An 8,271-nucleotide genomic window follows, 5' to 3' on the forward strand; every position below is an offset into this window, starting at 1 on the left:
ATTCCCCCTCAGCTTCAAGCCCCCAGATCCACCAATTTCAGGATATATGGCTTTACCAAGGTGTCTTCAGTCCCATGGGGATTCTTGGATTCTGGCATGAACAATGGGTTTTCATGAGTGATCTTGCAGGATACTTCAAAAAAAAAGCCTTCTGATTTGAGGTGAATCCATTTGGTAAGATGCTGACATTTCCAAAAAAGGATTCTCATGACTTTAAGTCCGAGATATATTTTAAGATGTAGAGTGTCAGAGCTCCTTCAACTCCTCCAGCCTTAGGTTTACATTGGCTGAGTCATGTTTCATCCAAAGCACCAAGACTTGATGTCCGATTGTGCTCAGCAATGAAAGGAAACGCCAAAAGCACAGAAATTTGGTCTTACTGTACTTTCCTTCAACAGTTCCAGTTTAAGCTAGACATATTAAAAACAAGAGCAAAGGCAGATATTTTTATTCAGAATGATAAAGTGTATTTTATTCTCATCAGTGGTAAACTATTCTAGAAATCCTAAAATTGGCAACAGTGACAATGGTATGTTACCCAACCACATATTCAGTTGGCATGTGAAAAGATAATTTAATCAAGCAGAAAGTCAAATTTGGAAATTTACACCAGCCAAATGCTCCATTCACTAATCATCTGTGTAATCAAAGAGCCAATTGCAAAAGGTTTTTGAGTCCTTCCAGAAATCCTCGGCAGTTTCTCCCTACTGATAATGAACGATGATGTCCAGTTTTACAGGTTTAGAAAGGATCACATAGCTTCCAGTGTGTTACACTTTCCACCGCATTTATAGACATTTTTATATTGCCATTATTTTCACAGACACATGAGTAGTAGAAAACAAAGAATTGACAGTATTCAGAAAACTGATTTTGTTTCTCTCCGGACTCATGACTAATCTAGAGGATAAGCATGGCATAGGCACATGGGGAAATGGTGGCTTTTCTTACTTACTCTGCACCGCAATCCTTTGTTAACTTTCCATTCTGTTAACCTTCCATATACAGCATCAGAGGCGTAGTTTTGCATTTTATTCATATAGACTCTGATTTACTGCAAATAACTTGATAACCATGAAGAGCTAGTTTTGGCCATGTTTTATCATGAATGAAACTCTTTAAATGTAGATGTTGATGTTTTCTGTGATTGTCTTGCATAAATCAATAATTGTTTTTTTCTTTGCATCATCAGTCTTCTTGTAAAATAGAATTGGAATAAGCTGAGAAAAATGATCTTCTTATCACATCTTGCAACTGTCCTGTCTTTATTATTCCGGTGATTGTGAATTTGTACATTAATAGAAATCAACTCTTGCGTGCTAAAAAATTGCTTTTATGTATATATGAAATAAGATCCTAAAAGTAAATGCTATTTTCTAAGAAAAATAAAATTATTTTTATTTGAGCATGTCAGGTATGTTATACTCTTTTTCACTTGCTAAACTGAGTGGAGATAATCTATTATCAATGGTTTTACCATAAAAATCACCATTCAGTCTTTGAGTTGCAGTGTTTTCAAATGTTTTTTAAACTTTTTCATGCTTTAGGAAATTTTTCAAAGCTACTTTCCATCTGAAATTCTTCATGACTGATTTTTTTTAAGTGAACTATATCAATAACTGGTGTTCCCTGGTGTCTCAGACAGTAAAGAATCTACCTGCAATGCGGGAGACCTGGGTTCAATTCCTGGGTCAGGAAGATCCCCTGCAGGAGAACATGGCAACCTACTCCAGTATTCTTTCCTGGAGAATATTGCCATGGACACAGGAATATTGCCATGGACACGGGCTACCGTCCATGGGGTTGCAGAGAGGCTGACACGACTGAAGCGACTAAGCACAGCGCAGACCAATAACTATAACAGAATATTGTGTTCTTTGTAATAGCATATTCCAACCACTGAACAATTTTCTTAAAGCTTTGCAGTTTACCTGGGATGTTTTGTAATCCTTAGGTAAATTTGTGTTGATGTTGCCAATCATGTAAAGTCATGAACTCTAAACTATATATAGGATCCTAAGTGGAAGCTGACTCATTCTCTGGCCAGTAGATAAACTGAATAATTACTGGTGACCATAAAGCCCTCTGTTGCATGTTGCTGTCATTGATGTTGTTCTTTGATTTACAATGGAATATTAGCACATTTTGTAAATGATTGCCAAAAACTTTTGTTCGGCTAATGTTTTAAAATAACCACAGTTCCAAAACAAACAAAACACACACAGGGATATGCAATTGACCACAGGTGGAATAATCATGCTGCTAAAGAAGAATAACAACAAAATGTGCGTACCAAGCCTTGCAGACTGTACAGTGTTGGCAGGAACAAATAGGTCCGCATGAGGTCATAGGCGAAACATCAACAGCAAAAAAGATGCCAGGACTCACCATTGTTTGAGGTGAGATGCTCAATAGCACCCTGAATCCATTCAGGCTGTTATAACAAAATTATCAAATGATAAAAATAGATGATTATAAACATAGACATTTATTTCTCATAATTTTGAAGGCTGGAAATCCAGGATCAAGGCACCATTTGATTCAGTGTCTGGTGAGAACACACTTCTTGGTTCATTGATGGTTAATTCTTTATTGTATCCTCACTTGGCAGGTTGCTGAGTGGGGAAGCAGGCTTTCTCATGGCTGGTATAAGACCATTCATGAGGTCTTCACCCTCATGACCCCATCTAATCTTAATTACCTCCCCAAGGCCCCACCTTCTGATAGCATCACACTGGGAGGTAAAGTTCCAACATGTTAATTTTGGGTGGACATTCGGCCCATAAGACATCCCTGGTTTTTCTTTTCTTTTTTTTTTTTTGTCGACATGAAAAAATGTACATGTGCATGCGTGCTCAGTCGCTTCAGTCGTGTCTGACTCTTTGCGACTCTGTGGACTGTAGCGCTCCAGGCTCCTCTGTCCACGGGATTCTCCAGGCAAGAACACTGGAGTGGGTCGCCATGCCCTCCTCCAGGGGATCTTCCTGATCCCAGGGATCAAACCCAGGTCTCCTGTGACTCATGCATGGCAGGCAGATTCTTCACCTGCTGAGCCACCAGGGAAGCCAAAAAACAATGTATATTTTTACATTTTCACAAGACAAATAGGACCATGATTTACATTTTATAATTCTCATAGCTGGTTTGAGAGGTATAATTTTTGTTCCATCTGGAATGTTGGGTGGGCCCATGCTCACTGCACCCCAATCTCCCCCACTGCCCCCTTCTTGCCATACATTATATTTATGCAGTTCTTTCAGAAACTGAATAATACCCACTTAGACATAAGCCTGGTTTTTAGTGTATGACATTTTTTTTTTATAAAAGCTTAGGTATTGTATCATTCCATAGTTAAGAAGGGGAGGCCTTGGTGTTCTCTTTTAGGAGACAGTGAGATTTTTTAAAATATGTTTTCAAGTGCATTTGACAATGATTTTAGAGAGGAAATGACAGGACTATAAAAAGAGCTAGAAAGAAAGCAAAGTTTAGTAGCAAAATATCAAGTGTCCTTATTTGCCATCAATCCACAAATGAGTGGGGATATCACAGAGGCCCAGAGAACGGTTTCACAGGCAATTGTAGTTAAGAATTTTCAGAGATGAGCTTGAGACAGCATGAATCATTTCACGTGCAAATCCAGATCTCAAAGCCAGTGTGTTACCCTCATAGAAAAACTGAGGAGGAGTGGCAATGTGATCAGCTTAAATGGCCACTGTTGTCTGCTAATGACACCTCGTAGTGAGGACAGGGAACACAACAATACCCACTAGGGCTTATAGTCCCAGGTTCCGAGGAAGAGCTCCCTGACTGGTAGTATTCCTTGCTTCATACAGTTTCACCCTTTGGGGCTTGGGCACCCATTTCTTACACAAAGGTTGTGCTCTAAATCTAAGAGCTGATGTAACCAAAATGAAAAGCAGATATCTCAAATATGGACTGAGGATTCATGTTGGAAAACAAAGATGAATGAAACAAACTTTATTTTCACCGTTCTTGCTAATTTTATTTATTTTAATTTTTAATTGGAGTATAGTTGATTTGTTGTGTTAATTTCTGCTGTACAGCAAAGTGACAGTTATACACATACATGCATTCTTTTTTATATTATTTTCCATATGGTTTATCCCAGGATATTGAAGATAGATCCCTGTGCTATATAGTAGGACCTTGTTATTTATCCATTCTATATGTAATAGTTTGCATCTACTAACCCCAAACTCCCAGGCCATCCCTTCCACTCCCCTCCCTACCCCCACCTCTTTGGTAAACTACAAGACTCCTCTGAGTCTGCTTTTGTTTTGTAGATAGGTTCATTTGTGCTATATTTTAAAATTCACATAAAAGTGATATCATTTAGTATTGGTCTATTTCTGACCTATTTCACCAAGTATGATAATCTCTAGTTCCATCTATGTTGCTGCAAATGGCATTCAGTCAGTGACATCATGCCCATAGTTTGAAATGGGCCATGGCAGCTGACTCCATCTGCACCACAGAAATAGACAAGCATAGTATCAGTACTCGAGGGCTTCCCTGGTGACCTAGTGGTTAAGACTCTGCCTGCCGATGCAGGGGACATGGGTTCAGTACCTGGTCTGGGAAGATTCCACATGCCATGGAGCAACTAAGCCTGCACTGAAGAGTAGTCCCTGCTCACCACAACTCGAGAAAAGCTGCACGCAGCAATGAAGACCCTGTGCAGCCAAAAATAAATAAATAAATCTTTAAAAAAGTCAAGAGTTGAGTTTTATTGATTTTTCTAGACTTAGGAGAGTAATGGAGAAAGTATTAATAATTCAGATTGAACTTAAAAGTACATCAAGTCTGTAGCCATTACATTGTAACTGGAACAGAAAAATGAGAAAATATTCTTCCAATATTTAAAAACTATTATCTAATTCAGCAAAGGTGTTCACATCACTGACAAATGAGTCAAGTTCAGACACACCTCTTCACTGTTTCACTTTCATCTTACTCATTAATATAAAGAAAAATATTAACTAACATTCAGGTTGAAATTATAGTCATTAGTTGCAAATTGCTGTTCTCTACTGGCAGTGGCACCCCACTCCAGTACTCTTGCCTGGAAAATCCCATGGACAGAGGAGCCTGGTGGGCTGCAGTCCATGGGGTCACTAAGAGTCAGATATGACTGAGCGTCTTCACTTTCACTTTTCACTTTCATGCATTGGAGAAGGAAATGGCAACCCACTCCAGTGTTCTTGCCTGGAGAATCCCAGGGACGGGGGAGCCTGGTGGGCTGCCATCTATGGGGTTGCACAGAGTCAGACACGACTGAAGCAGCAGCAGCAGCAGCAACCGGTATGAGAATTAAGCAAAAATCAATTTTTTCTCATCATCTCCATTCTTTTGATTCTGTTCTTTTTTTCCTGTATTCTAATTAACACATTAATTGAATATGAGGGTTTTTTACTCTCATGTTTTCTCTCTGTTTATTTTTCATACTTTCTGAGTGATTTCTTCAACTTCTTCTTCCTTCTATTGAATTTTTAAAATTTAACGATCATTTTAAATTGCCAAGATTTCTTTCTTGTTCTCTAATTCTACCACATTTGCAGCATCCTTTTCTTGTTTTAGAGGTGTAATTTTGATTTTTTGGATAGTTCTGAATATGAAAGGGGTATTCTTTTAATTTGTCCACCATTCTCTGAATTATCTGTCTCTTGTCAGATTGATGTCTCTGTTTAATTTGGTCCTTCTGTTTTCTTGTTACAGTCTCTTCTCCAGTCTCTAGTGGTCCTTGGTTGCTCATTTATATTTAAAAATGAGGCAATAGAAAAGCCTATTACTGGGGAGGTTGGCTGTGTGAATGAACTTGTTGAATGACAAGTCTTTGTCTTCAGGTGAGCAGTTGGAGATCAGCCAATACGAAATGCAGGGATCCTGCATTGTTATCTTCTTGTCTCCAGGCAGGTTAGTCAATTTCCTTAGAGAAGTAGCTCCCTTTCTAACCTTGAGGTTAAACACTAGGCAGTCTGGTATTCTATTGCCAGGGGCAGGCAGGGTGATGATTCTATATACAGACTCCTGTTTTCTGCCACACTTCATTTTTGCCCTCTTGTGCTATGCTCAGTCACGTCCAACTCTTTGCAGCCCCATGGACTGTAGCCCACCAGGCTCCTCTGTCCATGGGATTTCCCAGGCAAGAATACTGGAGTGGGGTGCCATTTCTTACTTTAGGCGGTCTTCCCAATCCAGGGATCAAACCCGTGTCTCTTGAGTCTCTTGCGTTAACAGGCAGATTCTTTACCACTAGCTCCACTTGAAATCTCTCAGTTTCTCCGGACAAATCAGTTGCCTCCTTATTGCAGGCCACATGTTAGGTATGTCAAGAAACTGTTTCCTATATCCTGCTTCATCAGTCACTGCTCTATTTCCTGGTTTTTGTCTACAAAAATTTCTGGAAATTCTCATCACTTCATGGCCTTATTCATGTTCACTACCTTGAAACAAAAAGTTCAATTCATTTGTAACACTGTTTTAGACTTCATGCATAAGGCTGTTTTCTTTGGGAAGGGTTAGAAAAGTTGTGGGTATAGGAGTGTTGTCATATTTTTTTAAAGACCTGAGCTAATATTACTGTAAGTATTGGTTCATGAAAGCCCTCTCTCTTGTTTTCTTAAATGTATTTATTTCCATTCCTCACTTCTCTTCCTCTCCTTCCATTAGGCAGTCATTTTACTGTGGTATATTACCATAAAATAACAATGTATGTCTCCCAGTAAAATATGTTTTATTATTCTCTGTGAACTTATTTTTAATCTATACAATTTCTGTTGTGTTGAAGATCTTATTCTCATTTTTACTTTTTTGATCAGCTCAAGCTTATTAATTATATTTTCAGAAATGCTTACATCTCTATTATTTTTTTATCTGCTTGATCTATCAGTTAAAATCTCTAACTATAGTTATTTATGTATCTATTTCTGTTAGTTTAATATATATTTGAGACTGTTTTATGAAGTGCTTATATGTGAATGGTTGTATCATTTTGTATTTATTGATATGTCATTCCTTACTAATTTTAATTCCATTTTTTATTTGAATTTTATTTGAATTATTGAAAATTGCTGCCTCAGGTTTCCTTTAAATTTTTGTTTTTGCCTGGTATATCTTTTTCTATCCTTCTGTTTCTAACTTTTCTGTGCCTTTCTGTTTTGTTTTGTTTCTCAAGAAATGATCGTTTATTTCTCTTGTTCGTTTCCTTCCCACTGTGTGACATATTTGAATCAGCTTCTAGATATTTAGAAAGGGCTTAAAGCTGGGGGGGGGGGGGGGGCGGCGGAAATGATTTATCAGAGTAAATTCACTGCACTGACCTCTGCTGTTCCTGACCTTTGTTTGATAACCATGGGATGTTTTCAAAATTGTATGAGCAAAACACTAACAAAGAGATCATGCCCATTTGGATTCAAGTTGAAAGATGCTTTTCTGTGTAAAATGTGTATTTTATATATGATGTCTTTCTTTTAATCCTCTCTGTTTTTGAATTAGTAACTATGATGGCTAATTCATGTGTCAACTTTGATTAGGCCACAGAGTGCCCGGATGCTGACCAAACATTATTCTGGATGTGTCTGTGAGGGTTTTTCTCAGACAAGATTAATATTCAACTCAGTAGACTGAGTAATGCAGATTGCCCTCTGTGAATGGGTCTCATTCAATCAACCCTCCAGAAAGTGAAAGGGAATTTCTTTCTGTCTGACTATCTTGAGCTAGAATTTTTTTTCCCCTGCCTTTGGACTGGAATTGAAATAATGTCTCTTCTTGGGTCTCATAACTACTGAATCTGTTCTAGAGCTACACCATTGGTTCTCCTGGGTTCTTGGATCACTGGCTGTAGATCTAGGGACTTGTCAGCCTCCAAAATCACATGAACTAAGTCTTTACAATCAATCTATCTATATAGCGTCTATCTATCTGTCTGACTTCCCTGGTGGCTCAGATGATAAAGAATCTGCCTGCAATGCGGGAGACCCAAGTTCAATCCCTGGATCTGGAAGATCCCCTGGAGAAGGAAATGGCAACCCACTCCATTATTTTTGCTTGGAGAATTCCATGAACAGAGAGACCTGGTGACTGACACACACAGCTGTCTGTCTGACCTATTTATTCTGTTTCTCTGGCAAACTCTAATACAGTAACTTTACCATTTACATCTACCTTAATATTACATTAGGGTTTGTTTCTTTCCTGGCATTTCTACTATTATCTTTAACTTTTTTTCTTCTTTCCTGCTTTCCTTTGAGT

The sequence above is a fragment of the Bos indicus genome, chromosome 14 (assembly GCF_029378745.1).
Source record: "Bos indicus isolate NIAB-ARS_2022 breed Sahiwal x Tharparkar chromosome 14, NIAB-ARS_B.indTharparkar_mat_pri_1.0, whole genome shotgun sequence".
In the NCBI taxonomy this organism is placed as follows: domain Eukaryota; kingdom Metazoa; phylum Chordata; class Mammalia; order Artiodactyla; family Bovidae; genus Bos; species Bos indicus.